This window comes from Schistocerca gregaria, chromosome 2, assembly GCF_023897955.1.
Source record: "Schistocerca gregaria isolate iqSchGreg1 chromosome 2, iqSchGreg1.2, whole genome shotgun sequence".
In the NCBI taxonomy this organism is placed as follows: Eukaryota; Metazoa; Arthropoda; class Insecta; order Orthoptera; family Acrididae; genus Schistocerca; species Schistocerca gregaria.
In genome coordinates, this window is record NC_064921.1 from 148,501,878 (window position 1) to 148,528,598 (window position 26,721).

The 26,721-nt window shown below is 41.5% G+C and overlaps 1 protein-coding gene and 1 non-coding gene across 4 annotated transcripts in view; both read right to left on the reverse strand.

Annotated features, from left to right (window-relative positions):
• The window catches only part of LOC126336569 (uncharacterized), an 84,232-nt gene that overhangs the window by 22,498 nt on the left and 35,013 nt on the right, over positions 1-26,721 (reverse strand). The gene's annotated exons all lie outside the window — the stretch shown is intronic.
• On the reverse strand, positions 2,982-3,144 carry LOC126337466 (U1 spliceosomal RNA). The gene has a single exon (XR_007565049.1). It is a non-coding gene; the product is annotated as a U1 spliceosomal RNA (small nuclear RNA).

Below are 26,721 nucleotides of genomic sequence, written 5' to 3' on the forward strand. Positions count from 1 at the left end.
AGTAAATACATATCTTTCGGGGATTAAAACTTGTATAGTTTTTATCTTAACTTTGGCTTGTAGATCTGTTGCAATTGTCTTCAAACTCTTTGCACTCGATATTCCTGTAGTTTTCACTTCCCTGATTGTAAAGAACAGGAAACTTCCACATCCATGTTTTGTACACAGAAAAATCTTGCACAGTTCACGAGACAATTCTACCGTCAGGCGGGGTGTCCGTCACGTGAAAAATTAAAACACTGCGAATCCCGCCCGGCCCGGCCCGGGGCCGCTGACGTTCCCCGTGCACTGCACTGCAAATCTCTGGTTACATCTACCAGGAGTGAGACAGTGCGAAGCTGCTGTTCCTGTGTGGACCTCAAGAACTATTGTTTGGCCTCACGGTTAGGATTGGCCTATGTGAGCGGCCGCGTGGGGGCGGACGTTGCGTCAAAAGCGTCATAGGGGCCGCGGAAGAAACTACTCCCGCAGCAGATACGTTCCCCGTGTACGGCCCGGGGATGTATTTCGTTGTCCGGGTGATGGACGTGTCTCGGCACGGACACGGTCCGGATATGTGTGTCCCGACCTATACATAGAGGGTCTGCCATCAGATACTGACGCAACCTCTGAGCATGAAGAGATCAATACCGCAACAGATCAGTCACACAGCGAATCTGATACTTCTGCTACAGGTGTTTCTCAATACACAGATCGTGAAACCCTTCTTGGTAAGGATGGAATAACAGAATGGTTGAAGAAAAATACTCCTCCATCAAAAACTGCCCATCAGAATATTGTAACACAGATCCAAGTATGAAGGGTGTTGCAAAAAATTCGAAAACAATTTTGGAACGCTGGAAATTATTTTTTCCAGCTAGTGTAATTGGTCGCATTGTGGAATACATAAACCAAGAACTTTACAGAATGGCAGCATCTTATTCACAGAGTGCTCGAGACTGCCTACAGACAGATTTTGAAGAGTTATCAGCTTCCTTTGGTGTGATCTCGCAGGAATGAAAAAGGATAGCATCTCAATACTGATGAGCTATGGGCCACTGATGGAACTGCACAGGATTTCGTTATTGCATCCATGAGCAAAACTAAGGTATCACGCACTTCTCCAAGCTATAGGTTTTGACGACAAATTTACGAGGGCTCAGAGAAAGGAAGTAATTAGTCTGGCACCTATTACAGAAATATTTGACGAATTTGTGGATGTTTGCAAGAAGTGCTGCAGTGCCGGTACATTGACAACGATAGACGAGATGTTAGAGGCATTCTGCGGACGTTGCAAATTATGGCAGTTTGTAGCAAAAAAGCCTGCAAAATATGGCATCAAGGTATATGCGCTTTGTGATGCCAGAACGTTTTACCGGTATAAGCTAAATATGTTAGTATATGCAGACAAACAGCCTACTGGGACATATCAAGTACCCAATGATGCAAAGAATGTGGTGCTACGACTGTTTAGACCGACTGACAAAACAGACATAAACGTGACTATGGACAATTATTTTACATCTATACCACTGGATAACAAAATGTACGCCAATCATCGACTCGCAGTAGTACGTACTCTAAGGAAGAATAAAAGAGAAATTCCACCTGAACTCCTGCACGTAAAATGTAGGCAACTAAACAGCAGCATATTCGCATTTGGACAAAAACCAAGCAACAATGGCTTGATTGGCTCATACGTCCCCAAAAACAAACAGAAATGAATGTTCTAATGTTATCCACCATGCACATCGACGATGCTATAGACGCTGACAGTGGCGAAGCGAACAAACCTGAAGTCATTACGTTTTACAATGTCACAAAAGAAGATGTATATGTTGCCGACCGTTTGAAATCAAAATGTTCTGTTTCAAGAATAAGCAAGCACTGGCCTCTTACACAGTTTTTCAGCATGTTGAGCATCGGAGCAATAAATGCTCAAATAATATAGAAGGTAAACACAAATGGCCTAATTCCAAGGAGAAGATTCATCACAGAATTGAGTATGATGCTTACAAAAGCCCACATGATCGAAGGCATGTCGATTCCGAGGATATCACTTCGCTTGAAGGAGAAAATAAAACGTATTGTATATATTTGCAAACTACCAACGCTAAAGAAGAAACGAATGAAGAGAAAAAGTGTCACTACTGCCCTAAAAGGAAAAACAGATTTCCACAGCATCGCTGCCATTATTGTTCCAGCCCTTTCTGTAAAGAACATACAGCATCGAGTGTTCTTATTTGCCAGGAGTGTACGTCACAAGATGCCATATCTGAATCAGACGAGTAAAAAGGTGTGTGGTTAACCTTAATTCATCAGTTGCTATAAATATTACGAACTCATACAAGGCAACAAAGGAAATCGCCACGGCACACACAAGAGCGGCTTTTTCCCCCTCCTTTGTAGCCACAAAACGGAGGCAGAGCGACTTACAAACGAATGAAGACCGCACTCCATAACTGAGTGTATGGTGTTACATTTTCAAAAGAGAATATGACAAAGACATTTGTCTCCTCCCCCTTGCGGACACCTATTGCCCCAGATAATAACAAGTGCTCAGCAGGCACTAAAGAGATAGAGTGTTTTACAAACTGTTGTCTCATCGCTCACTGATTACAAGGAACAAAATGATGATTCATCTCTACTACGTACCAATCCACTTTTTGAGCAGGCAGTTGACATTGAGCTTCCGTAATCCAAGTGGCTGATTCTGTGCATCATTTTTGGACAATACGCATTATTGTGTAATAAATATTGAGCGTACTCTACTACGTTCATCGACGTTCTATAATTACCAAGATAAAAATTTATATCGCTTTTTTCGCTACCAATAATACCCCTGCTCACGAAAAATGTTGGAGCAAGAAAATCAATCGCACCCCGTTCACGCGCCATTTTCTGTACAACTTTGAGGACATTCTAGCAAAGAAGCACCCAATCAAAACTACTACAGATGTTAAGAGCTATATAAACATAATCTAACTTTGAATTACGATTAGACCGGGTCTGCGCGAACGCAGTCCCGACTACCAAAAATTATGCACCCGAGTTACCCACATTAGGGGTAATCGCAGGGGTCAGCCCAACCGAAGTGCAATGGAAGAGCCTCGTCCTGGAGGAACCGCCTTCATGATCACGGTATCCCCTGTGCCAGGTAAGTATGCCTTCAGTGGGAAAAAGTCTCTCCTTTATCTCGTACAGTGGGCATGAGTTAAAGCGAGAGCGTATCCTATCAATGTTCACATTATGTCCAACCGCTTATGGTACACGCTTCAAAGGAAACGATAAAACAACATTTTTGCTGCGGAAAACTTCCGTCTATTTGTTCAGAATCAGCAGAGCTATACACACACCAGTTCACAAAAATAACTCCACAGGCGATCTACGATCTAATTGGGCCGACTACTTCCGTAAACTGGCAGTAGATGGCAACCGGGTCTTATAGAGGCGCAGGCTGTTCCGTCTAATTGGCTAAGTAGTTCACTGCAGCGGCAGTAGATGGCACACGTCTCGCAGCTTTGGAAGTCATGCTACCATGCTATTGACTGTCTTTTACATCGTGTCAGTCACCCGATTGCGAATATCACATCCGAAAATTTAGATCCGCTGCTGTACTACTGCGGCACGGATAAAAACGCTAATAGCCTCGGGTGATCGAAATACGGTCTATTTGTAATTAAAAACAAAGGACGGGAAATACACGTCGAATATCATAAAGATTCCGATGTTTCAGTACATTGACATACATTTTAATCCATTGATGCATTTCTTACTTGCATCTGATGGAAGATGGTTGACTCGGGTTTCAAAATGTCCGTATCAACCACATAGCCTATTTCACTGTAACATCTTCACTGCTACTGTTACTACTATCCATTAATCTTATTACTAACTTACTGTTTCATTGTACCTTCTCGTTCCGTGCCTCTTCCAAGATGCGCCGCGTATTAGTGACGATACTGTTTCATTTTGTGAATACAGTACTGACAAATGCCTCGTGCATTAAAAAATATTGAACGGTTATTTCTGTATGTAATTTACCATTTCGTCTGAACCCATGCGATTTCTATTGCACTGAAATGGCAATGATACGGTGGAAAGCACTACACGCTTTCTCCTGTAATTTAGTAAACATAATGTGATTTTTGATGTTTGACAACTTCCAGCAGTTCTCTCACTCTTTCTGCTGCTGCATGTAGGCAGGGTTACCACCAGGTACTTCCCATTCCTCTGTGGCCAGTTGTTGTCACCAGCTATTTCCATTCCCCTGTAGCCAATAGCTGAACAAAAAGTATCCAAAATATCGCCATTTTTCACCAGCTTTTACTGATAGTAGACTAAACTTCATGTGACTCGACAGTGACAATCGTGCAATAAGTTCAGTGAGCTGGCTGGTTATTGAATAATTAGTAACACACTTCCAGCACGCTCAAATTCGTATACGCTAGACTGGATATACCGAAGAACCTTCGTCTTCGAAGAAACATTTCTTGAGTCCATCCCAATTGAATTCAGGCACTCTACCGACTGAACTACGTGGCCAATAAAAAAATATGTCATATTGTACATACAATAGTGAGAATCTGGAAGATAAGGGTAGTTGCTATATTCAAATAGAGTTACATTTAAAATGCCGCGCGGGATTAGACGAACGATCTTAGGCGCTGCAGTCATGGACTGTGCGGCTGGTCCTGGCGGAGGTTCGAGTCCTCCCTCGGGCATGGGTGTGCATGTTTGTCCTTAGGATAATTTAGGTTAAGTACTGTGTAAGCTTACGCACTGATGACCTTAGCAGTTAAATCCCATAAGATTTCACACACATTTGAACATTTAATGATCATATTTGTTAATTTGAGAACTTTTAACACCTAAGCATGAAATGTTTCATGAATTATACCAAACTTACAGAAGAGGTATGCTCATGCACAGCTTTGATTATCAAATTATCACTTTTACTTTCTCCAATATTGCTCTTTGCAGCTGTTGAATAAATTGAGTTACTGAAGCTTTCAAACATTTCTGTAGTACACACAAAATCATTACAACATTTACCGTTGAAACGGACTATAACAAAGCATTAAGCACTTCTGTTCTCGTTATATTTTCAATTATGTTTTTGTTGCATTCTTGGTGATGAACACTCTTTCCACTACTGTATTACAAGTAGCCTCTAGTACCAGCAATAATGCAAATGCTATAATCCTTTGAAAATTAAGGAGCCTTCTGCATTTTTATAGTTTAAATCGTTGGCTCAAATTTGTAGGAACTTGTCGAAACGTCATGTCCATAAAAAAGGTCAGTTAACTTGATCAGTGGAGTTACACTGATTCTCAATAATAGCATTTGTTATGTAAACATCTATGAATGGCAAATCTTTTAAATTCACTTTTGATGCTTGTGAAGGGCATCATAGGTCTGGAGTTTCTTAAAATGATACAGGTTTGTGGGCAACCTTTTAGAAGTTGGTAAATTAATATCCAAATATATTGCTTTCTGCAACTACATCACCTTACTCTCTTAGAGCTTGATTATTTGACTACACACCATAACATTCTGAACCTTGGTGAATATCTGTATTATCTAAGTACGCCAGATAGTTATCAATGGAATTAATTATTTCTTGCAAACCATTTTGCACAAAACAGCTTTATAACCATTCTAGCTAGTAATCCAGTTTCGACATTTGTGTGCTGAAAAGTCACCTTGCAACATATCATTTAGTGTCCTTGCTGTAAAGCATTTTTCTTTGTCTACCACAGTATGAAACTGCACTTCGTTTCTCATTGTGTTCTAATATTATGCTTAATACATTATACCTACTAAGCCAACTGGTTGTGGTTCGCCATACAAAACTGAAATTTAGGCAGAAAACATTTCAAAAGGCTTTGATGCAGCATTGTCAGTTCAATGACAAACACAAAATTAACTTTTATCATTATCTTTTTTGAACAGTGCAAAAACTGAATTCCATATCTGGGGCGTATATGCGGACAAGAAAAAACTTCCCGGATTTTTCCAAGATTTTCCACGTGAAATTACATGTTTTCAAAGGCGAAAAATTTACTTTTTTCCAAGATAAGTGACAGTATACTTTCCTTCGAAGCTGTACAAATATCAGTCCTTTAATGGTAAATGTTTTATACGCCAGCGTAGAACTTCCCGGCACTTCACAGAACGAAAAAACTCGACAAAAAAGTTTTGGAAAGATCTTTGATGTGCAGCAACACTTAAGCCACGTATTGTCGTATTCGTATTACAAAAGTATAGTTTCGAATTCCACCAAACACAGCATGTTAGTTTCTGAAGCATCGAAATCGAGACTGAAATGAGCTTTTGTAAGCCGCAGATATTCGGAGCACAGGGCACATCCTTGTTAAGTAGCGTGAACACACAAATAAGAAAAATTAACGGTTTAAATTAATGTACAAAGTGTAGCTGCAAGAAAAGCTAAGCTTTCACATATAATACTGGTCTCTTTGCGTGTGTTACACTTTAAGATACATCACACAAATGGGCCAGTAAAATTTTAAATAATCACATTAATGTCTGGTCTTCTGGGCTCGAAATACTTCTAAATGGCTAGTCCTCAATGTGTAAGTTTTACATGTGAGGGTCACACGCTCTGTGATTTAAGAAATTCATTGCACATTCTCACACGTAACATAATTCATCCTTAGTAAAAATAAAAATAAAAAATAAAAAACCAGTTTGAAAGTAACGCTTTTTAGAGCACTCGGGATGCAAATTTCCTTGGAGTACCAGTATTGTATTATCTCATGTTTGAAACTTTATTACGGCATATTGCAATACGTGACGGAAGATAAATCAGTAAACAGTTGCGACGTCACGCTCATCGGCAGCAGTTTTTTTGTATTCCATAGTCGTCGCCCTAAAGCCTTTAACACATTTTGCTGTTTATCACTTCTTAACAGCCAAAAGTACAAAAATTTAACTGATGACTAAAACAATAAAAAATTCCCGGATTCTAAAAAATCCCCAGGGGTCTCTCACGTTCGAGAAACTCTCCCCACAAAAATTTCTGCCGATGCCTACGTTTGGTACGACCGCAAAAGAGCAGAACACCAGACAGCACTGCGCAAGTGTGGCAAAACCGGTAATTCGCTTTGAAATTGATGGCGGAGGTAGTGGGGTATGGACAGTGTCAAACGCCACGAGATGGACGTGGTTAATTGTAACGTATTCCGTTCTTGCTCGTTGCTTTGAAGTCCTGTTGGGTCGTTTCGTCGTTACTCGAGATATTGAAGGAGGTAATACGTATACTTTGCATAGAAGGTTGCATATAATTGAAGTTAACATCCGTAATCGTTCATTTGGATGATTCGTGAAATTTTTCCTGAACAATTCCAGAATTTCAACATTCCAGCAAAAGGTAGTAACCGTAAGCCTATGGTTTGAACTTCGTATGTGGTTGCAAATGTTTTTGCAGACCCAAAAAGCCTGTCAGGCTTCTAATGCAACAGACAGGTACTATAGGTACATCTTATCAATCAGTACTTAAATCATTACACCTGAAATCCTACAGTGTTTCACGTGTTCAGCTGTTACTTCCACCTGATAAAGAAAAGAGGGTTTAGGGACTGCAAATGGTTGCTTAAAAAGTTTATGGGTGGAAAACATGACTCGATACTGTGCTTTACGACGAAGCTTTATTTCAACTTTCTAGTCATGTAAACGGTCAGATTATAGTCGCTACTGGTCCACCGTGGGCATCAAATTTCTTTTCATAATAAAAACATTGTAGTTTGATCGGGAATTTCTGGTTTTTGCAATATCGGCCCAATGTTCTTCGAAACTAGTCAATACAGATGTGTATCTGTAACCTTTCGGGAATTTCTGCTACCTGTTACACGTGTTGCAAATCGATAGTTGTTAAGGGATAGGCAATTAAACATTATTTGTAATATTTACGTACCGCACGTTTTTAACACCAGTACCATATAACGAGAGTGTTGGTTAGCTTCATAAAACAAAGACACCTTTGGGTCATCAGGTTCAAAGCAAGGAGTTCTGTGATCAATAGAAAAATTAGAAATGAAGCTGCGTCTGTTATTCTGCTCAAAATGCCTGTGGCTCTCGAATACGTAGCTCAAGTCGTTGACAAAATATCAGTTGTATCATTATTTAATGCAGCCATACCGGTATTTCCTGCTTTGCTTAACACAACCGATGGAAATTTGTAGTTTTTACATTTTTCCATCCGTGTAAGGTCTGCATTTATTGTAATTATTATTTTTTTATAGCACTGTAAATTCTTTCCACCTCTGAGTATGACCACAGTAAAATCAGTATAGGAGTTGCTACCCACTAGACAAAGGGACTAACGCACGAATTATCTTTACAGATCGCCACTCACGCCAGAAACACAGAACCTCAGAAGTTTCTTTCCATTTAACAGATGTTAAATTTTGCCACTGGAATTGTGCTTTAATGATAGTTTCGATGGGGACTTGTAAATGTTTCGTTATTGATATAAATTATTCCTTGACTTACAACACGGACATATTTCTTATCACGAAGTTTGCTTGACATGTAACTTGTGAAGCAAAATAATACATCTTTTTCTAAATTCAGTTTCTTCAGTAAACAGTCTTAAACCGAGTTTATTTTTCCTTCGTTTCTAACCCTAAATATGTGCGATAGCTTTCAAGATTTTCTGTCAAGAAACTCTTCCTGCATGCTGGGAGTACGATTTTTTTTTCTGTAATATCCTCTTAAACTGTTATGTCTTTCAAAGGTTGAGAAGAAATTGCAGCATGGAATTCAAATGACTTATTCCATCCTTTGCACTTCAGCCAAAAATGGATGAAGAAAAACGAGATAGAAACGTATTTTGATTTGATACATGAGCAGCAGGAGTGGGTGGTGTACTCCCTCTTACCTCGCACTTCCAAACACAGAACAGTTCAAGCCATTATTCTACATTTTGAAGAATTGCACTTTCAATTGAAAGCCACCTACTGCAACACAACTGAACAACTTTGCTATAGGCACTTGTGCATCATTTATTGTGGCAAATAGAGCTTTGTTACATGCACTGACACAGCAGAATTGGCAAACCACTTATAAGTATCCCATGCAGGTAATTCTAAATTTATGAGCAAACAATAAATATGACGAAATCACTGACTACAATCTATGGGATCACGATGAGATGGGGACTTCCATTTCGCGACTTGACACGAACTCCACTGTTAATCCCAATCACTACACTAGCATTAACAAAACCAATTCCTTTCATACACATCATTTTTTGTCCTTTGTCTCGTAATGTTTGCAGCACACATAGTGATATTTTCAGCATTGCAGTTTTGTAGCTCTGAAAGTGGTTAATTGCAGTATCGGTGTCCCCCTCTGCCCCACCCTAAATCGTGATTGTGGTGACACACTGATCTGCAGCACAGCTCGAGGTCTAGGTTAGGATGAAAAGTGTCATTTTGATTGTGAATTAGTTAAACCAACAAATGTGAAAGCCAAATAAAGGTTGTGGTAACAGATTGACTGGTTGTGGAGCCTACTGTATTATCCATCGCAATTCTGAAAGTTTTGTTAATGCTGATGTTATTAGACTCATCTATAAAAATACTAAAAGGTCCATTGGCTACATCCACACACAAAAGCTTCTAATGAGGTGCCAAAACAACATTACTACACTGCACTTTGATCTATGGGTTTTAATTCCTGCTTTAGATGAACTGTCATAAGTACTATTTGCAGTATTTCCAATGTATTGATGAACGGAATGCTACAAAAATGAGCCTGAGAAGCTTCATCTTAGCCTACCTTTGCAGATGCGTTACTTGATGTAACAAATTCGTTCAACTTCATTGACAACAAACTTATGCTGAACAAAGTTTTGGTGTGCCATGCAGGGTCAGAGTATTTGGTATACCTTGCCCTAGTATTTTCACTAGGAACCTTGGTTAGCCAGGACTTAAATAAATGATCATTTAGCCACTCTGCAAAATATCTACTGGTACAGTGATAGCATTTAAAATAACTTATCTCCTGCCCCTCTACGTGTCCATTTCCTCTTCACCCCTCTCTCTGTCACCCTCCGCCCCCACTCTCTCAGTCTATCTCCTTCTCGCCTACTATATCACTATCCATCCCCCCCCCCCCCCCCATACTCAGTGGTGCCTATCCACAAGAACCCATTCCGATTCTATCTGCACAGCACCCTAGTCATGCAAGGCAGCTTTGAGGTCACTCATCTCTATGGGATCTAGGTGGTCCTTACATTCACAGTATCTTTCCACACAATAAGGAGTATGTGTAACAAACATTGTTGACGTTTATCCAGTGGTTTAAGAGGAGATGGGAAACATACATCTATTTTAAGTTTTTGAATGAAATGAATGTTTTTCTGTGACTCAGTGTGTGTATTGTTCACTCAGGGCAGCTTTTATCTATGATACATTTCATTTGGACAAGCGAAAGACCTATTCCTGATTTTTGCAGCTCAGATTGCTTGACAATAAGAAGGAAGGTCCATGGAAACTGTTGCAGACTCATCTAAAATATGTGACAAGGATCTATGTTTTATACAAATAATCTACTCTAAAGACTATATCTGAATCTCCCACTTAGAGGTGGAGCAGGATGCCCCGCAAGGTCAAGCATTCCAAATAAATGCGCTACCTGTATTTTCCTGCCAATTTTAGTTGAGCTGTAACACTTTAGTGAGAATGTGATGTCGAACAAAAAGTACGTTTCACTAACACTTAACAGAAAGATTAAGGTAATCGAGGTAAGTGAGAAAGACAAACTAAGGAACAGGGATGAGGTATGAGATGAAAGGAGGAAAGAGAAGAAGCAAATGAAAAGAAAAGTGAGGAACAATGGAAACGTAGAAATTAATGAGATAGTGACAATGGATCGCAAGTTCGTGGGCAAAAAAACTACGTTTGTTTGGAACCATGTTGCAGAGTGAGGCTCTGTTACGTTGCTTTGCAGTTTGGAAATGAGTTGAAGGCATCCGCATGATGGCTGAACAGTTTTAGACCTAGTTAGAACATCATGTGGAATGAAAGGTGTGGGGGGAGCAAAGGGTGTGCAAGAAAGTGTAGTAACAGAATGGAAGACAATACTGTACAACCTAATTGTGAATTATGGCCCGAAAGATGTGTTCCTTCCATATTAAATTGGCCTGTTTTATCATGAACTCACTTTGAAATCTTTACCAATTTGCAGTGAAAAGTGCAATGGCAAAAAAATGCTCAAGGAAAGACTCAGTGTACTGATGTGTGAAAACATGTTATATGAAATGGAGAAACTGTGGTTAATTGGAAAGACAGCAAAACACCAGTGTTTAAAAAGCACTCTTGGCAGAAGGCATAGATGATGAGTGGTTGGGCACTTTCAATGGCAAAAAATGGGGGGGGGGGGGCAAACTGCCAAGTTTTTGTTTTCCTAGGCAATGCAACCTGCCACCCGAAAGTTAAGTTATCAACAGTAATTTGGCTTGGTTCCCACCAGGTTCAACAAACCTCACACAACCCATGGACCAGGGAGTTATTTACATATTCAAGTCTCATTGTAGGTGATTACCAAAAAAGTGCATTTGCTCTTGCATGGTCAGTTTCTGTCATGATGCATGGATTCTGTCATGATGCATGGAATCAGTAAATTTGACTGTCTTGATAGTAAGGGAAATAAAGCCCAGAACTGTCACCAAGTACTTCAACAAATCGAGGTTCGGAGATGATGGACAAGAAATTCCTGCACTCATCAAAGCTCAAGCAAATAAAACACCAATTGCTGAATTAATTCAAGTGCAAAACATTTCATTTAGTCCAGATGACCACATTCAAAGTAATAACTTTCTGTCAACTTGCCTTTCCTTTATTTCAGAAACAGATCTAATGATAAAAATAATGAGCATATGGCATTGGTGGCTGGGAGACCCCTCGCGGGGTGCTTCGGCTGCCGCTCCACAAGTTCTTTAACGCCCCTATGGTGACTTGCGAGTGAATGAGGATGAAATGATGATGAAAGACACACAACACCCAGTCATCTCGAGGTGGAGAAAATCCCTGACCCCACCGGGAATCGAACCCGGGACACTGTGCGAGGGAAGCAAGAACGCTACCGCAAGACCACGAGCCGCGGACAACAGATCTAATAAAAGTGCACAATACAGAAATGAAGAGGAAACAAAGGGAAGAAGTCAAGAAAAATGATGTTCCTAGATAAATGAATAGACCTTAAGAAGCTACTGACAGTATTGTAAAAATGATACACTGCTACTCACCATATAATGGTGGTGATGAGTTGCAGAGTGACACAACAAAAAGACAGCTAAACGATTAAGCTTTCAGCCACAAAGCCTTCTTCTAATGCAAACACACACACATTCACGCAAGCACAACTCACATAAAGATCATCATTCCATCTGGCCACAAGGCCGGACTGCGAGCAATTGTGCATGATCGGAGAAGCAATGTGGGTGGCTTGGGTAAGGAGGAGTCTGGGGCAGAGAGGAAGGGATAGCAGAGTACAGGTGGAGGACGGTAAAGTGGTGCATGTGGCAGCATATAGGGACGTAGTGGGGACAGATTAGGGCAGCTAGGTGCAGTCAGGAGGTTAGACAGATTGGGGGGGGGGGGGGGGGGGGTGGAAGGAAGTGGAAATGGAGACAAGTAAAGATATGGCAGGTGTCTTGGTGGAATATAAGGCTCTGTAGGGGTATAGTGGGAGCAGGGAAGGGGGACAGATGGGTGAAAGACAGTGACTAATAAAGGTTGAGGCCAGGAGGGTTATGGGAACGTAAGATATACTGCAGGGAGAGCACCCATGTGAGCAATTCAGAAAAACTAGTGTTGGTAGGAAGGGTCTGGATGGCGTAGGCTGTGAAGCAGTCATTGAAATGAAGAACACTATATTGGGCAGCATGCTCTGCAGCTGGTTGTCCAGCTGTCTCTTGGTCACCATTTGTCTGTGGCCATTCATGCAGACAAGACAGCTTGCTAGTTGTCACACCCATGTAGAACACAGCGCAGAGTAATTTTATATCCTCCCTCCTCCTGCAATATTCAATTTATTTGCTGCCTCAGTAGCAAAATGCACCTTCAATTTTTATCTTTTCATTTCTCTTTGCATCATCTAATTTGACTCAACTACACGCCATTATCCTTGTTTCACTTTTATTCATGGTTATTTTGTAACTTCTTTTCAATAAAGTACCTATTCCATTCTAACGACCATTCAAGTAGTTTCTCAACACAGACAAAATTACAATGTCATAGGTAAACCTTGAAATTTTTATTTGTTCTCCCTGAACTTTAATTCCCTCTCCAAATGCCTCCATAGCTGCTTTTACTGGTTGCTCAATGTACAGGTTGAATAACATGTGTTTTGGGCTACAATCCCCCCTTTCCCTCCCCTCACTGTCTCATGTTCACATTCTTTGAGTCATAGCTGTAATCTGCTTTTTGTAAAAGTTGTAGATAAACTTCCACTTTCTGTATGTTATCCCTGTTAATTTCAGAAATCCAAAATGTTTCTTCCAGTAAACATTATCAAAAGCTTACACTAAATCTATTAATGTCATTTTGAACTTCTTCAACCTATCTTGCGAGTAGATTGCTTTGTGTATTCCTATATGCCTCCAGAAACTAAACTAATTTTCCCCAGGTCAGATTCTAAAATGCCCCATCCATCAGTAGAAAATTCTATACATATATTGCAACCATGATTTATTCAACTAATGGTTTGGTAAAACACTTATCAGCATTTGCTTTCTTTGCTAATGGGATTATTTTATTTATATGTTTAGTTTCATAGGACCTAGCTGAAAAGCAAATCTCCATGGTCATGGATGATATCAGTGCATAGGATAACATCAGAACGTTCACAATAATATAAAATTTACACAAATCCTATGCAGACAAGCTGCTGAGTATATATTTGCATAATTAACATAAAATAATAATTTGCTTATTTTTTCCAGGAACTCCCCCACAGAACAGAAGGAGTGGGCTATGACGAATTTCTTCCATTTAGATTTGGGAGTGCAATGATTACTGATAAGATTTTTTAATTCTTGTAGTGGCTTATCGTACATGAAGTCAGCACAATGCTGTACGCCATTCTCAACAACAGTTTAATGCAGATTAGACTTCTGCCTAGTATTAACTAAGTGAAGCTGCTAATTTTCAAGAATAAGCTCACATTGTTAATAACATATGAAATTAAAGAAATATACTGTATTTAGATGCCAATGTAAGAATTCCAAAACCCTTGAACAGTGATCAACAAGAAGTTTGTGAACTTACTCGTCATATTGCTTCAACTGTCCATTTCTGAGTTACAAATACTCTTTGAGAATGGAAAGAGTTACCCCAGAAAACAACCATATGCCCCATGTGAAACGAAAATAAGCAAAGTATACTAATTCTGCATGTTCACCTATCACTTACAGCAGATATGCTCCAATCCAGCACCATTCAGCTCTTTAATATGATTCTTAACATGAGCTTTCCATTACAATCTACTATTCAACTGTACACCTAGGAATCTAGTCTGATCAGACTCACTAATCATATGCCCATTCTGTCTAATCAAAACGTAAGTTTAGCTGAACTGTGTGTTAGAAACTGTAAAACAAACTTAAATATTTTAGTATCACCTGTCATATTATAAGGTATATCATTTACACATGAATAGGAAACAGTAGTGGTCCACACTGAATACTGAAGGATACTGCGACCCCCCCCCCCCCCTCCCCCTCCTGCCACCAGCACACATTGTTCTCATTTATACGGAGAATGGATTTTGCTGTCTGTTCTTAAAATATGAGAGAAATAAACTGCAAGCAATTCCTCATATTCCATAATGGTCCAAGTTCTGCACTAATAGTTTGTGGTCAACACAATCAAACACCTTAGTTAAATTGAAGACGTCTAATGTTCAAAACTTGTTTAATCAACCGATGGCATAGCAGTAGATTTAGAAATGTCTACATTATCCCTTTAACTTTTTTATAAAGTGGTTTCACTACTGAGTAGTCATTCAGGAAGCTCACCAATCCTAACATCAAAATTACTGATGTTGATAAGTACAGGGCAGACATATGAAGCACAGTGCTTTAGTACTCTGCTATCCGAGAAACTCTTTAGTCTTCAGTGATTAAAACATTGACTCAGTCTCCCACCTGTCAGTATCAAGGAGGCATATTTCAAATATCAGTCTTGGAAAGCTGTTTTCTAATAAGAGTTTTATGACATCCTATAGAAACCAACTTTTCATTTAACTCACTTGCTATTTTAGGGAAGTTATTGTTAAATAATGTACATATATCTGACTTATCAGTAACAAAAACATTTTACTACACACAGGGCCACCCATAGATTTCATGGGACACTAGGCAAACGTCTGTGAGACCATAAGCCTTCTCAGCCCACAGAGTTAATACTGATTCTTCAGTACGTTATTTTACAGCTAAACAGTAAATGAATGCTGCTTGCACTGTCAATAACTTATTTATTAATTGAATGTACTGTATTTGAGTAGATTTATCAGTTCACACAATAATAACTGTTAAAAGAAACAAACGTAACCTTTAGTGAGAAATCTTCATTCCCTTGGTTTAAAAAGTCTGGTTGATACTGTCAGTGTCAGTTGAACAATTTCAGACAACAGCAGATGGAACACTGAATCTTTTATTCTTGCAGCTGATGATGTTATCCACTATATTACTGGAGTCCATTATAGAAGCAATTTCATGCTCTATTGATAAAGTGTGTGATGATTACGTTTCTCTTAGCATAAAGCTGATCTTAAATGATTTTTCATTAATTCTAATTTATTACATTCTCTTTCACCTGATGCAAAAGTCATTGGTTAGGGTGATGGAAATTCTGAGTGTAATATAAAGTTCAGGAAACACAGATTGTTGCTTCAACTTATTAATTTCATGTGGAAAAAGAAACAGAAGCTTTTGTTTTCTGGTGTCTTTGTCAAAGGCAGAAACTTAACTGCACTGACTGACTTGAACATTAGTATTTTTTCGGTAAGATTATCACTCACATCCATAATAATAAGTTCTAATTAATTTCTTAATTGTATCACTACCATCCAAATTTTAAACATCAGTATTTCTTTGTTAAGAGTGTCCCTCACGCCATCAGGAAAAGTTCTAATTAATTTCTTAACTGTATCACTACCATCCCAATTTGTATTTATTCTGAGAATGGTTTCAAAAGTTGAAAAAATATTCCTCATGTCTTCATACCGAGAATCTTTTGAGAAACAATCTTGCTATGATTACATCAAAAACCTCTTTTTGATGTTGTTCATTTTCATCTGGGAGTGTGTCAGATGTTAGAATCATCAAAGAAAACCTCCGTTTTTCATCATCTCTGTTTTGGAAAAACTGCCTCAATCCCAGTTTCAGTAGCTTTTTTTAAAGCTCTGCTTAAGAATTCAGGCCAAGGAACCCTTACGTCCTTAGCTATGGAACCACAAGATCACCAGTATTTTTCATTTCCACACTAGGGGAAATATCTGTTGACTAGAGACTCAAAATTCCTACATCCATATGGTCCAAAATATCACTCAAAACATCCAAAAGGATCAATGTTTTAAAGCTTCTATTACTTCTGTTATTTTTCCTGCTACAGGCCTCACTGACTCAATTCTTCTGCTACATCTTGTTTCGGGCAGGCTACTGACAGATTGACTGCCAGTGTATTTTAATAACCCTTCCCAGCTCTGTGGGATTGCATAGAAGAAATTGTACAGCTAATTCAGACAGCTGAAGAACGTACCTATTAAGTTAAGAGTACGAGCTGCACAAAGGGAAAATGTTGCCAGCAGATAAATGCTCCAATGTTTGCTTGCACCACCTTTTCTTTGACCAGCTGTATCTGATCCATTATCAAGGCACTGACCACAACAGTGCTGTAAATAAAGCTCATGCTCGTTAAATACATCTACGATATTACTAATTGCATCACCTGTCTTTTACCGCAAATCAAACTAATCCGGAAAACTCTCATTAATTTCCCATTTACTTTCATCTTTCAATGAAACCCATACGCTTTAAAAGCTGTTTGGCTTCAGTCACATCTGGCGTAGCATTGCAAATAAGCATATTATCCACATAAGGTAATAAAAGCTCATTCTGTGTTCACCAAGAAAAAGTATTCAGTGTCCTTTTTTTTTTTTTGTTTCTGTTGGCAACTTTTAAGATAAATTGTAAATTCTCTCAAAATGAGTCGTATTTAGCCAGTATGTCAATTAACCTCAAGAAGTTGCCAGTATCTGGCTGTCATAACTGGTGGATTCTTCACCTAAAAGGCAAATTGCGCCAGGCTAAACAGATAATATCACCTATAATTCTTTTTAACAGCTCACACAAAGTCTCTTTCTTTCAGCAATAGTTTCGAGAATGTGAAATGCACACAGCTACCTATTAGGCTCTGTTCGCAATGTATCATGCTAAATAATTATTTTCATGCAACAAACTAGTCTCTTGATCAGGAAGAATGGATTATGGCTCTTTTCAAGTTGTCTTCATCTAGTTTAGATAACTTAGATGTGGCCAAGAACTCGAGAAAATTCTGGTCCTATGTAAAATCACTAAGTTTGTCTAAGGTTTCCATCCAGTCACTTGTTCAACAGTCTCATATGGCAGTTGAAGGTAGCAAAACAAAAGCCGAAGTTTTAAATTTCATGTTCAAGAAATCATTCACACAGGAGAATCTTACAAACATACCATCGTTTGATCATCTAACGGACTCCCATATGGATGACATACTAATAAGCATCCCTGGGACAGATACACAACCAGAGTTAAAAACCAGTAAGTCACCAGGTCCAGATGGAATACCAATTCGGTTTTTCAAAGAGTACTCTACGGCACTGGCTGCTTACATGGCACGCATCTGTCACAAATCTCTCGTCCAGCGCAAAGCCCCTAGGGACTGGAGAAAGGCACAGGTGACTCCTGTGTATAAAAATGGCAAAAGAATGGACCGGCAAAATTACACATCAATATTCCTAATGTCAGTTTGCTGCAGAATCGTTGAACATATCCTCAATCTGAATACAATAAATTTCCTCGAGACCAAGAAGCTTATGCCCACAAATCAGCTTGGTTTTGGAAATCATTGCTCACGTGAAACTCAGCTTGCCCTTTTCTCACATAAAATACAGGAAACTATGGATGAAAAGCAACAGCCAGATTCCATATTTCTAGATTTCCAGAAAGCATTTGACTTGGTGCCCCACTGCTGGCTGTTACAGAAGATATGAACACATTGAATAGGTTCACAATATGTGAGTGGCTCAAAGATTTCTTAAGTAATAGAACCCAGTATGTTATCCTTGATGGTGAGTGTTCATCAGTAGTGCACCAGCAAAGTGTGATAGAACTGCTATTATTCTTTCTCTCATATATATATACACATATATATACGATTTGGTGGACAGGATGGGTAGCAACTTGCAGTTGTTTGCTGATGATGCTGTAGTGTACGGTAAAGTGTCGACATTGAGTGACTGTAGAAGGATGCCAGATGACTTAGACAAAATTTCTAATTGGTGTGATGAATGGCAGGTAGCTCTAAATGCAGAAAAATCTAAGTTAATGCAGATGAGTAGGAAAAACAAATGCATAATGTATGGACATAGCATTAGTAGTGCCCTGCTTGACACAGTCATATCATTTAAATATCTGGGCATAACACTGCAACGCGATAGGAAATGTAATGAGCATGTAAGGATTGTGGCAGTAAAGGCAAATGGTCAACTTTGGTTTATTGGGAGAATTCTAGAAAAAAGTGGTTCACCTGTAAAGGAGGTTGCATATAGGACACTAGTTTAAACTATTCTTGGGTACTACTCGAGTGTTTGGGATCCATACCAGGACAGATTAAAGAAAGACATTGAAGCAATTCAGAGGCAGGCTGCTAGATTTGTTAATGGTAAGTTCGCACAACATGGAAGTGTTATGGCGATGCTTCGGGAACTCAAATGGGAATCCCTAAAGGGAAGGTTATATTCTTTCCGAGGAGCGCTACTGAGTACATTTAGAGAACCGGCACTTGAAACAGACTGTAGAACAATTCTACTCCCACCAACATACATACTGGGTACAACCATGAAGATGTGAAAATTAGAGCTCATACAGAAGCAAATACACAGCCTTTTTCCCTTGTTCTATCTGTGAGTCGAACAGGAAAGAAAATGATTAGTTGTGGTACCGGGGCACATCTGCCACTTGCCATATGGTGGATTGCAGGATACTGATGTCGATTTAACTACAGCAGGCTTTTAGGGATCATTCTGAAATAATAAGTATGGCCAACAGAGGAGTATTTTCTGGCCATCGTCTGCATTAACCAATCTCTTTTTACTTGAAATTTACTTTTAGAACATTTGGAATACAAGTGGTGTGCAGTAGCCACCAGAAAGATCGTGGGAGGCGCACATCGGCACGGCGCGTCACGGATGGTAGTTGCCGCAAGTGGAGTCCCGTCCACCAGAGGGCACGCGAGAATTTGGCCGCGACCTCTGCCAGTGGAACATCGCCTCCAGCAGCATTTCCAGGCGTTTCATGTTGCCGATGCAGAGGTATGTCGTGCTCTTTTGTCATGGATATCTCCCTCGCTGTATCAAGTTTTGCGGCAGCTAGCGCCGTTGCAGGAACTCTCGTCCTTGTCTTTTGACGCATTGTGTTTATTGCTGTCTTCATATTATCACCGCCGCACGCATGTTGTGGTGGCTAGGGTTGAGTTCTATCAATGCACGAATCAGCCCCATCAGTCTTACTGGGCGTGGGCCGCAGGTCAATAGTTGGAAGCGTGGTGCGACGTTACGACGGTTCAGGGCGGCGCGGCCGCGTCCACTGCGTCCAGGGTGCATGATGTGCGAGCGGTACAATCCGACCGTTACGGCCGCTCCCGCACTGCACGTAAATATAGTTTCGGCCACCGGCCCCTGTTACCGTCCTGTGCGTCGTGCTATATACATCATGATCGGTCCGAGTGCCCTCAGCATTGGGCCGTTTGTTGCAAATGTAATAAAAAGCAACACATTGCTAAAGTTTGCTGCTCAGTCTCAAAAGAATCGAAGGAAGCAGGTACAGAGGACATGGATGTTGACATTCAGGAGGTTTCATTGGGCCAGGCTCCCGACGCATCGGCACACAAATTCTTTATCGAGTTGTCGGTTCGGTCGCGCTGATTAAACTTCAAGTAGGTACGGGTGCGGCAGTTTCTTTGTTGAATGCACAAACTTACTCCGACTGGCGTCTACACGGTTATGGTAAACAGTTCATTCCCCTACTGGGTCAATTCACTACCGACGTGACTTCCAAATCAGTCACTCGGCCTATTACATTTATTGTTGTCAGTGATGCGAGCTCCGTTAACCTTTTTGGCTTGGATGCCTTTCAAGCTTTCGGTTTTTCTATCGCTGACACCATACAGTTGAACTCCGAAGACATTACCTATCAATCATTGGAATCTTTGATCTCTGACTTTCCGGATATCTTTGAGGAGGGCCTGGGGTGTGTTTCAGACTTTGCAGCTTACTTAACGTTGAAGGCGTCGGCTCGCATTTTCTACCTGCGAGGCAGATCCCCTTGGCTCTCCGCCCTCAGGTAAAAGAAGAGCTAGACCGACTGACAGCCCTAGGGGTCGTTCTTACCATTTCTTCTAGTGAGAGGGCTTCGCTCCTCGTTATTGTCAGGAAACCCTCGGGAAAATTACGTCTTTGTGGCGATTTCAAGGCCACCATTAATTCATAATTGCCTTTGCCTCGTGCTGATGAATTGTTCTCTGCCGCAGTGGGAGGCCAATATTTTTCAAAAATCGATCTTTTGGAGGCTTATCATCAGATACCACTTGATGAGGACTCCAAATGGCTGACGGTCGTCAACACCCCGTTTGGCCTTTACCAATACCAGCGGTTGGCCTTCGGAATATCCAGTGCCCCAGCGATATTCCAGTGTTATCTTGAGCATGTCACGTCGACAATCTCTCACTGTATTAATTACCTGGACGACAATTGTCACAGGCTGCAGCACGAAGGAACACTTGCACAACCTTCGCACCCTCTTTCTCAAATTCAGGTTGGTGGGCTTGCGTTGCAACCTGCATAAGTCAAACTTCTTCCAACCGTCCATTGAGTATGTGGGCTACACCATCTCTCGGCACAGCGTCCAGCAGCTAGGAAGTTTGGTCCGAGGTATCGTCGACCTCTCGTGGCCCACTTCGCAGAAGGAGTTAAAGGCTTTTTTAGGCAAGATTGCCTATTACTACCGGTTCATTCCCAGGGCTTCCACCATAGCATGCCACCTGTACTGCCTTCTGCGCAAGGGTGTTCCTTTTGATTGGTCGCCTGCATGTGAGTGAGCATTCACCTCATCTCAGCGCCTTGTTTGGCTAGTTTTGACCCCCATAAGCCATTGGTCCTGGCTACAGATGCTTCGCAGTATGGGGTGGGGGTGGTCCTGGCCCATCGCAACGCGGATGGTTCCGAGCAGCCACTGGTGTTTGTGTGTAAAACTCTTAGTCCTGAGCAGGCCATTACCCACAGGTGGAAAAAGAGGCTTTGCCCATTGTCTACGCTGTTACCAAGTTTCACCCTTTCTTGTATGGCACGAAGTTTCAGTTAATCACTGACCATAAGCCATTAATATCGTTATTTGGCCCCGCCTCTCAGATTCCAGATAGGGCGGCCCACAGTCTACAGCACTGGGCCTTGTTTCTCTCGAAGTACCATTATGACATTCATTTTTGCCCTAACGGACAGCATGCTAATGCAGACACTCTCTCCAGTCTTCTGGTGGGCCCGGATGCTAAGTTCGATCGAGAGGAGATTGTGTGTTTTCATTTGGATGTGGCATCCCGCCAAGCGGTTGATGGCTTCCTGATTATTAGTTCTAGAGTCGCCAAGGAAATGGCAGCTGACCCGGTTCTCCGGCAAGTAGTTCGCCTCATTCAGCAGGGGTGGTCGTCCCGACCTCCAGGCTGGGTCTCGGACCCTCTTCGTAATTATTTTGTTCTATGAGACCGCCTCTCCATCTTGGAAGGAGTTCTCCTTCTGGCTACTGATGATACAGTTCCTCGCGTGGTTGTTCCTGCAAGTTTGCGAAGGGAAGTCCTCACGTTATTACATGAGGGGCACTGGGATATTTCCCGTACTAAAACCTTGGCTCACAGATGTGTACTGGCCCAGTATCGACGGAGAAATTGAGCACTTGGTGGCCACCTGTTCCCAGTGTGAGAGCCAACAGGCATCTCCCAGGTCAGCGTTCTCTTCATGGCCGCCTGCAACCCAGGAATGGGAATGTGTTCACATCAATTTTGCGGGACCGTTTCTCAATGGCTTTTGGCTCATTGTCATTTATGCTTATTCCCAATTCCCATATGTGGTTCGCTGCTCCTCAACCACTTCAGAAGTTGCAATCCAGGCACTAGCAAAAATCTTTTCTGTGGAAGGTCTGCCAGTCACCCTGGTCTTGGACAATGGATTTCAGTTTATTTCGCAGACCTTCCAGGATTTTTGTAGGCGCTTCGGTATTCGGCAAGTTTGCTGCCCCCCTTTCATCCACAATAGAATGGGGAAGCCGAGTGCATGGTGTGCACATTTAAGACGCACATGAAAAAGTATTTGCACGAATTACCTGCGGAAGCGTTGGCGTTTTTCCTGACAGCATACCGGACCACACCAATGGGAGAACGCAGCCCCACAGAGCTCCTCCACGGGCGCCAACCTAGGACTCTGCTGCATCTCCTCCACCCTGGTCCTCGCCAGTCTTCGCAAACCGGAGTACCCGGCTTTCCACCGGGTATGTTGGTATGGGCACGTGGGTTTGGTCGCAATCCACGTTGGATACCAGCGGTGGTCCTGCGCCTAAATGGCCGCCGGCTCTATACCTTGCAGGCGGGGGACTGGGAGGTACGTTGTCACCAAAATCAGCCACGTCCACATTCGGGCATCCACCCTCCGACCCCTAGGGCACCGGCTTCCCCACTGCCGGCACCTGTGTTGGTTTCTCAGGGGACGCTACCGTCCCTCCCCCCAGTGACTCCGCCGCACTGCGATGGTTCTCAGCCTCGGCAGCCTCCAGTAGCTCCAGCACCGGCATCACCATCATTAGAGATGCCCCAACGAGAGCCGGCCCCCCTTGCAGGCCCGGTTTCTCAGGAGGCTGGTTCACCTGTGGTCGTCCCGCCACTGGGTCTTGCCCCTCCCGAGATGGACCAGGATTCGGAGTTCGAAGGCTTGTCTCCCGTTTTGTGTCGGGCTCCAGTGGTGGGACGACGGGGGCCTCCTCGTGTGGGTCACTTCCAGCCGTATTCGAAGGTTCCGGCTCGAGGGTTGGCAGATCCCCTCGACACCAGCCTTCCGATGGACGTGGAGGTCATCGCTCCGGCACAACGCTCCACCTTTCGATGCAGTATATCACAGTGGCTTCACCCCCCCGGAGGAGGAGAAATGCAGTAGCTACCAGAAGATCGTGGGAGGCGCACATCGACATGGTGCGTCACGGATGGTAGTTGCCGCAAGTAGAGTCCCGTCCACCAGAGGGCATGCCAGAATTCCGTCGCGACCTATGCCGGCAGAACAACAACAACAACAACTACTCAGGCAGCACGGACCGTGCACATCGGGCATGCCTAGGAGACAGATCCCGGTCTATGCTATGTGAAGTGTGAAGGAAATTGTGAACCGTATTACTACACGGTGCTTGATAAATTTTCTATTTTGTTTCTCTACAAACGGTTGAATTCTTTGAAAGTTAATATTTGAGCCTTCTTTTCTAAGAATTCTCTCTCTACCACTGTTATTAAATGGATATGGCCATTGCCCAGAATCATTTGTATTCCAGTCACCAGAACACAGTAATTGGGAGCAGACAGAGATTTTTGTTTGGTTGCCTTCTCTTCATCAAGCAGTAAAATGCCTACATCAGAAGCCGTTAGTTTCAGTGTTTGCTCACAAGTTTCCACTTCTGCTGATGCTGAAGGGGTACATACATATATTTAACACTAATCTAACTTTTGGCAAAAAGTAGCTACCTATTAGATTTTTAATTATCTCTTGCTCTTTCACAAATTTTTTACTGTGTTTGTTTTTCTGATTGCTTCCATCCAAAATATTTATGTGTATAACTCAACATTATACTGGAAATAAATAAGTAAATTACCTACCAAAATATGTTTACATGTACAAGGAAAACTTAAACTAATAGTGAAAGTATTAATACTAAATTACTTCAAATTTTGTAATCCACCTCAAATTAAATACAATAAGTAGAGATCTGCCTGGTAGATTGAGGACACCTATGGTACCTGCACAAATAAAAAAAGGCTAATTTTCACAAAACAACTTGCCTACTGCCAATACTCCCAATGTTAATTGAATAAATATAAATAAGCACAACACTTAAATCATCAATGGGATACACACTATTCTTGTCATCAAACGGTTTTGAAAGTCACTCAGTCCATATTTAAATTATACTTAACCTCCAGAAAAGTTATGGTTATATGTCGCTGACAAATTGTGCCAAACATTGGATGTGGGGATTTACATCTACTTGCCTATATAGTCACCAAGGTTCTCAACAAATTTTTCCCATCATGGTACCAGTTTCAATATGCCCTGTTCATAGAAATCCGTTTGGTTCAAGTATAGCCATAGCCATCTGCAGACTACTGATTTCACTTCCAAATCAGTAACAAACCATTGGCCAGCCATGGGATCGAACAGACGAAGTCCAGTGGTGCAAGGACTAGATTGTATGGTGGATGCTGGAGCACCTCCCACCCAAATCTGGTGATTTTCTCATGAACACGAGCAACGACAAGGGTGTGAACATTGTCATGAGTAAGTCTGACACTATCAGATATTAATGTTGTGGCCTTTGTCATGAAGGGCAAGGCACAACTTAAAGTTTTAATGTTGGCTACACCTTTCACAGTGGTCCCACCTTCAGCAAAGTTCACCAATAACGCACCATGCATATCACAAAATACTGTTATGAGCACTTTTCTATGAGTCTGATTAACTCTGAATTTTTTTGTACTGGGGAACCAGCCTGTTTCTACACCATTGAGAAATGCTTGGTTTTGGACGTGGCTGGCTGGAGTGGCCAAGCGGTTCTAGGCACTACAGTCTGGAACCACGCGATCGCTACGGTCGCAGGTTCGAATCCTGCCTCGGGCATGGATGTGTGATGTCCTTAGGTTAGTTAGGTTTAAGTAGTTCTAAGTTCTAGGGGGACTGATGACCACAGAAATTAGGGGACCGATGACCACAGCAGTTAAGTCCCATAGTGCTCAGAGCCATTTGAACCATTTTTGGGTGTGTAGTGGTACATCTGTGACTCATCACCAGTGGTGATTCTTTTCAGAAAGTCAGGCCCTTCTGTGGCGTAACACATTAAATGATCCAGGCTTGTCATCATTTGCTGGCCCTTGTGGTTGCCTGTCAGGTTCTTAGGCCTCCAGCGAGCACTAATTTTATGAAATCTCAATGTGTCATGAAAAATATCATACATTGCACCCATTGGAATTGTTTAACTGTTGCGATAAGATTCGCAGCTGCATATGCTGGCTGTACAAAACTGCTGCCTCAATGGCTCTAACGTTCAGAGGTGGTGGGAGGGGAGGGGGTTGCAGCTGTTACTGGATGCCTGGAGCTCGCTGGGTGCCTAAGAACCTGACAGACAACCAAAAGGGCCAGTGTATGATGACAAGCTTGGGTCACTTAATGTGTTATGCAGCAGAAGGGCAGGACTTTATCCTTTAGTAAGTCACATATGTTGTTTGTTAAAACTAGTATCCTTTTTAAATGCTTTATTGGAAAGAGCAGCTGACTAACGTGACATCATGTGAAACAAAGTGGGAATTATATCAAAACTTCAAAAATGTTCACAACTGAGCTGCAGTAAGCCATTAGAAACAGTGCTGTAAGATGCTTAAAATGTCATTAGGAAGGTAAAACGCATATAGTAAACAAATAGAGTAGCTAATTCTCTGGATAAAATTAAACCAGTACTGGCACTTTGAAAGGAGGCAGCTTGGCAACACCGCAAGGTTGAAGATAAAAAGTCAATATGCTCGAGGAAGGCTCAGAAAGTAATGGACAATAATTTTTTTCTCCCCTGGTGTTGCAACTGGAATATTGAAAATCCACAACAGCATATATTGTAGAAGCCTGAACAACGAAACAACCATGGTGCATCAACTTGTGTGGAGCAGTGAAGTATAGTTCGTTATTTGAGGGCCAAAGGGCATAAACTGAGTGAAATTCACATAGCTTGTATGGGAACTACTGCACAGACTCTTGCAATATCACAAGTTGATGACAGTAACATGCGCGTCATGTTTCTTTCATAGTTCAGGCTTGTTCAAACTATATCATCATGAAATTTCAGCATTTCAGCTGCAACACCTGAGGATCCTCCCTTTTACATATTGACTTTTTATCCTCAACTTTGTACTGTTGTTAAGACACCTCCTTCACAAGTGACCACACTGGCTTAATTTATTTAATTTTAACCAGAGAATTAGCTAATCTATTTGTGTGTCACACATTTTTTGTGTTCCTAATGACTTTTTAAGCACCTCACAGTTCTGTTTCCAATGGACTTCTGCAGCTCAGTTGTGACCATTTCTAACATTTTGATATAATTCCCACTTTGTTCTACATGGTATCTTTCCACCCACCCAGATTGCTTGTTAATACTAGAACCATTTT